Source organism: Arachis stenosperma, chromosome 5 (assembly GCF_014773155.1).
Source record: "Arachis stenosperma cultivar V10309 chromosome 5, arast.V10309.gnm1.PFL2, whole genome shotgun sequence".
Lineage (NCBI taxonomy): Eukaryota > Viridiplantae > Streptophyta > Magnoliopsida > Fabales > Fabaceae > Arachis > Arachis stenosperma.
This window is the reverse complement of record NC_080381.1, coordinates 44,981,254-44,987,041: the sequence shown is the minus strand read 5'-3', so window position 1 is coordinate 44,987,041 and position 5,788 is coordinate 44,981,254. Positions and strand designations below refer to the sequence as shown.

The 5,788-nt window shown below is 41.0% G+C and overlaps 1 non-coding gene across 1 annotated transcript; it reads left to right on the top strand.

The window, feature by feature from the left end:
* Positions 1–5,020: 5,020 nt before the first annotated feature.
* LOC130984774 (small nucleolar RNA R71) lies at positions 5,021–5,128 on the top strand. The gene has a single exon (XR_009088685.1). It is a non-coding gene; the product is annotated as a small nucleolar RNA R71 (small nucleolar RNA).
* Positions 5,129–5,788: the final 660 nt, after the last annotated feature.

Genomic DNA, 5,788 nt, shown 5'->3' with positions numbered 1-5,788 from the left:
TTGTAAATCTTAGTCAGGCAGACTCAAATGTATATGGTGATGAACGAAAATATCATAAAAGATAAAGATAGAGATACTTATGTAATTCATTGGTAGGAACTTCAGATAAGCGCATGAAGATGCCTTCCCTTCCGTTTCTCTGCTTTCCTACTGTCTTCATCCAATCCTTCCTACTCATTTCCATGGCAAGCTCGTGTAGGGTTTCACCGTTGTCAATGGCTACCTCCCATCCTCTCAGTGAAAGCGATTGCATATGCCCTGTCACGGCATAGCAGAATTCAGCTGTCGGTTCTCGGTCAGGCCGGAATAATATCCATTGATACTTTTGCGTCTGTCACTAACGCCCCGCCTGCTAGGAGTTTGAAGCACGTCACAGTCATTCAGTCATTGAATCCTACTCAGAATACCACAGACAAGGTTAGACCTTCCAGATTCTCCTGAATGCTGCCATCAGTTCTCGCCTATACCACGAAGACTCTGATCTCACGGAATGGCTGGCTCGTTTGTCAGGCGAGCACTCGGTTGTCAGGCGATCAACCATGCATCGTGCAATCAGGAATCCAAGAGATATTCACTAGAGCCTTGGTTGCTTGTAGAACAAAAGTGGTTGTCAGTCACCTTGTTCATAAGTGAGAATGATGATGAGTGTCACGGATCATCACATTCATCAAGTTGAAGAACAAGTGATATCTTAGAACAAGAACAAGCGGAATTGAATGGAAGAACAATAGTAATTGCATTAATACTCGAGGTACAGCAGAGCTCCACACCTTAATCTATGGTGTGTAGAAACTCCACCGTTGAAAATACATAAGCATAAGGTCTAGGCATGGCCGAATGGCCAGCCTCCCAATGATCTAAGATAGCATAAAACGAAGATAGCTACCAAAGTCCTCTAATACAATAGTAAAAGGTCTTACTTATAGATAACTAGTAGCCTAGGGTGTACAGAGATGAGTAAATGACATAAAAATCCACTTCCGGGCCCACTTGGTGTGTGCTTGGGCTGAGCAATGAAGCATTTTCGTGTAGAGACTCTTCTTGGAGTTAAACGCCAGCTTTTATGCCAGTTTGGGCGTTTAACTCCCATTTGGGTGCCAGTTCCAGCGTTTAACGCTGGGATTTCTTGAGGTGACTTTGAACGCCGGTTTGGGCCATCAAATCTTGGGCAAAGTATGGACTATCATATATTGCTGGAAAGCCCAGGATGTCTACTTTCCAACGCCGTTGAGAGCGCGCCAATTGGGCTTCTGTAGCTCCAGAAAATCCACTTCGAGTGCAGGGAGGTCAGAATCCAACAGCATCTGCAGTCCTTTTCAGTCTCTGAATCAGATTTTTGCTCAGGTCCCTCAATTTCAGCCAGAAAATACCTGAAATCACAGAAAAACACACAAACTCATAGTAAAGTCCAGAAAAGTGAATTTTAACTAAAAACTAATAAAAATATACTAAAAACTCAACTAAAACTATCAAAAACATACTAAAAACAATGCCAAAAAGTGTATAAATTATCCGCTCATCAATACATAAATGCCACAGACACATAACTGGGTGAACCTTTTCAGATTGTGACTCAGCTTTGCTAAAGTCCCCAATTAGAGGTGTCCAGAGTTCTTAATCACACTCTTTTTGCTTTGGATCACGACTTTAACCACTCAATCTCAAGTTTTTCACTTAGACCTGCATGCCACAAGCACATGGTTAGGGACAGCTTGATTTAGCCGCTTAGGCCTGGATATTGTTTGCTTGGCCCTCCTATCCATTAATGCTCAAAGCCTTGGATCCTTTTTACCTTTGCCTTTTGGTTTAAAGGGCTATTGACTTTTTCTGCTTGCTTTTTCTTTTTCTTTTCTCTCTTTTTTTTTTCACTGCTTTTCCTTGCTTCAAGAACCAATTTCATGGTTTTTCAGATTATCAACAATATTTCTCTTTGTTCATCATTCTTTCAAGAGCCAACAACTTTAACATTCATAAACAACAAGATAAAAAACATGCACTGTTCAAGCATTCATTCAAAGAACAAAAAGTATTGCCACCACATCAAACTAATTAAACTAGTGTCAAGATAAAATTTGAAATCCAAGTACTTCTTGTTCTTTTGTAATTAAGCACATGTTTCATTTAAGAGAGGTGAAGGATTCATTTATTCATAGCTTTAAGGCATAGACACTAGACACTAATTATCATGTAGTGAAGACACAAACATAGATAAAACATACAGCCTAAAAATCGAAAACAGAAAAATAAATAGACAAGGAGATTATGGAATGAGTCCACCTTAGTGAGGGTGACGTCTTCCTCTTGAAGGTCTAATGGTGCTCTTGAGCTCTTCTATGTCTCTTCCTTGCTTTTGTTGTTCCTCCCTCATAGCTCTTTGATCTTCTCTAATCTCATAGAGAATGATGGAGTGCTCTTGGTGTTCCACCCTTAATTGTTCCATGTTGTAACTCAAGCTTTCCAAAGAAGTGTTGAGTTGCTCCCAATAATTGTGTGGAGGGAATTGCATCCCTTGAGGCATCTCAGGGATTTCTTGATGAGGGCCCTTCTCATGCTCTTGTTGAATGCCATAAATGGTTATGGAAAAACAAAAAGCAATGCTTTTACCACACCAAACTTAAAATATTTGCCCGTCCTCGAGCAAAAGAAGAAGGAAAGATGTAGAAGAAGAAAAGAATGGAGGAGATGGATGGTGTATAAGGTTTGGGGAAGAGTTAAGGAGGTGATTGGTGAAGGGTATTTGGGTAAGAGTGTTGTAGAAAGGTGTGAAGAGGAGAGAGAGAGAGAGAGAGTTGAGGTTGGTGGGGATCCTGTGGGGTCCACAGATCCTGAGGGGCCAAGGATTTCGCATCCCTGCTCTAATTTGGCATTCACAACGCCTTAGAGTGTAATTCCGGCGTTTAAACGCCAGTTTGCTGCCTTGTTCTGGCGTTTAAATGCCAGCTTTCCTTCCTGTTCTGGCGTCTAAACGCCAGCTTTCCTTCTTGTTCTGGCATCTAAACGCCAGTTTGTTGCCCTACTTTGGCATGTAAACGCCAGTCTGATGCCTTGTTTTGGCATTTAAACACTAGTCTGGTGCCCTGTTCTGGCGTTTAAACGCCCAGAAAGGTGCCTGATTGGGCGTTTAAACGCCCATTTTGGTGCCCTTACTGGCGTTTAAACGCCAGTAAGTCCTTCCTCCAGGGTATGCTATTTTTGACTTCTACTTTATTTTTATGAGTGTCTTTGTGACTTCACATGATCATCAACCTAAAAGAAAACATAAAATAACATAGATAAAATAAAATTAGATAATAAAATAAAATTGGGTTGCCTCCCAATAAGCTCTTATTTAATGTCAATAGCTTGACAGTGAGCACTCATGGAGTTTCACAGATGATCAGAGTATGGTTGAGATCTCTCAACACCAAACTTAGAGTTTGGCTCTGGCCTCCCAACACCAAACTTAGAGTTTGAATGTGGGGGCTCTGTTTGACTTTATATTGGGAGAAGCTCTTCATGCTTACTCTCCATGGTTACAGATGGAGAACCTTGAGTCTTTACTACAAGGCATTCTTCATTCACATGAAGGATCAACTCTCCTCTGTCAACATCAATCACAGCTCTTGCTGTGGCTAGGAAGGGTCTTCCAAGGATGATGGATTCATCCTCATCCCTCCTAGTGTCTAGGATTATGAAATCAGCAGGGAAGTAAAGGCCTTCAACCTTCACTAGCACGTCCTCTACTAGTCCATAAGCCTTTTTCATGGATTTATCTGCTATCTCCAATGAGAATTTGGCAGCCTATACCTCAAAGATTCCTAGTCTCTCCATTACAGAGAGGGGCATCATGTTTATCCCTGACCCCAGGTCACACAGAGCTTTTTCAAAGGTCATGGTGCCTATGGTACAGGGTATTAAGAATTTACCAGGATCTTGTTTCTTTTGAGGTAAATTTTGATGAACCATTGTATTCAGTTCATTGGTGAGCAAGGGGGTTCTTCCTTCCAAGTCTCATTGCCAAACAGCTTGGCATTTAGCTTCATGATTGCTCCTAAATATTGGGCAACTTGCCCTTCAACAATGTCTTCATCCTCTTCAAAAGATGAATAGTCATCAGAGCTCATGAATGGTAAAAGGAGATCCAAGGGAATCTCTATGGTCTTTGTATGAGCTTCAAATTCCTTTGGTTCCTCATTAGGGTATTCCTTACTGACCACTGGACGTTCCCTGAGGGCTTCCTCATTGGGATTCACGTCCTCCTCCTCCTTCTCAGGTTCGGCCATTTTGATTATGTCAATGGCCTTGCACTCTCCCTTGGGATTCTCTTCTGTATTGCTTGGGAGAGTGCTAGGAGGAGTCTCAGTAACTCTTTTACTCAGCTGGCCTACTTGTGCCTCTAAATTTCTAATGGAGGATCTTATTTCAGTCATGAAACTAAGAGTGGCCTTAGATAGATCAGAGACTATATTTGCTAAGCTAGAAGGATTCTGTTCAGAATGCTCTGTCTGTTGTTGAGATGATGATGGGAAAGGTTTGCTATTGCTAAACCTGTTTCTTCCACCATTGTTATTATTGAAGCCTTGCTTCTGTTGATCCTTCCATGAAAAATTTGGATGATTTTTCCATGAAGGATTATAGGTGTTGCCAAAGGCTTCACCCATGTAATTCACCTCTGCCATTGCAGGGTTCTCAGGATCATAAGCTTCTTCTTCAAAAGATGCTTCTTTAGTACTGTTGGATGCATTTTGCAATCCATTCAGACTCTGAGAAATCAAATTGACTTGTTGAGTCAACATTTTGTTCTGAGCCAATATGGCATTCAAAGCATCAACTTCAAGAACTCCTCTCTTTTAAGGCGTCCCATTACTCACAGGATTTCTCTTAGAGGTATACATGAATTGGTTATTTGCAACCATTTTAATAAGTTCCTAAGCTTTGTAGGGGTTTTCAGATGAAGAGATCCTCCTGCAGAATGGTCCAATGACATTTTTGACAACTCAGACAGACCATCATAGAATATACATATGATGCTCCATTCTGGAAGCATGTCAGTAGGACACCTTTTGATCAGTTGCTTATATCTCTCCCAAGCTTCATAGAGGGATTCACCTTCCTTCTGTCTGAAGGTTTGGATTTCCACTCTAAGCTTGCTCATCTTTTGAGGTGAAAAGAATTTGGCCAAGAAAGCACTGACCAGCTTATCCTAAAAGTTCAGGCTTTCCTTAGGTTGTGAATCCAACCATGTTCTAGCTCTGTCTCTTACAGCAAAAGGGAAAAGCATAAGCTTGTAGACTTCAGGATCAACTCCATTGATCTTAGCAGTATCACAGATCTGCAAGAACTCAATTAAGAACTGATAAGGGTCTTTTGATGGAAGTCCATGAAACTTGCAGTTCTGTTGCAGTAGAGAAACTAATTGAGGCTTTAGCTCAAAATTGTTTGCTCCTATGGCAGGGATTGAGATGCTTCTTCGATAGAAGTTGGAAGTTGGTGTAGTAAAATCACCAAACATCTTCCTTGCATTGTTGTTTGGTTTGGCCATAATTGTTTCTTTTGCTGCTTCCTTTTCAAACATTTTAATGAGGTCTTCTTCAGAGTTTTGTACTTTAGCTGCTCTTAGCTTCCTCTTCAGAGTCCTTTCAGGTTCAGGATCAGCTTCAACAAGTATGCCTTTATCTTTGTTCCTGCTCATATGAAAGAGAAGAAAATAAAGAAAATATGGAATCCTCTATGTCACAGTATAGAGATCCCTTAAGGTGTCAGAGGAAAATAAGAACAGAAGAAGGAGGTAGGTAAGGAAGAATTCGAA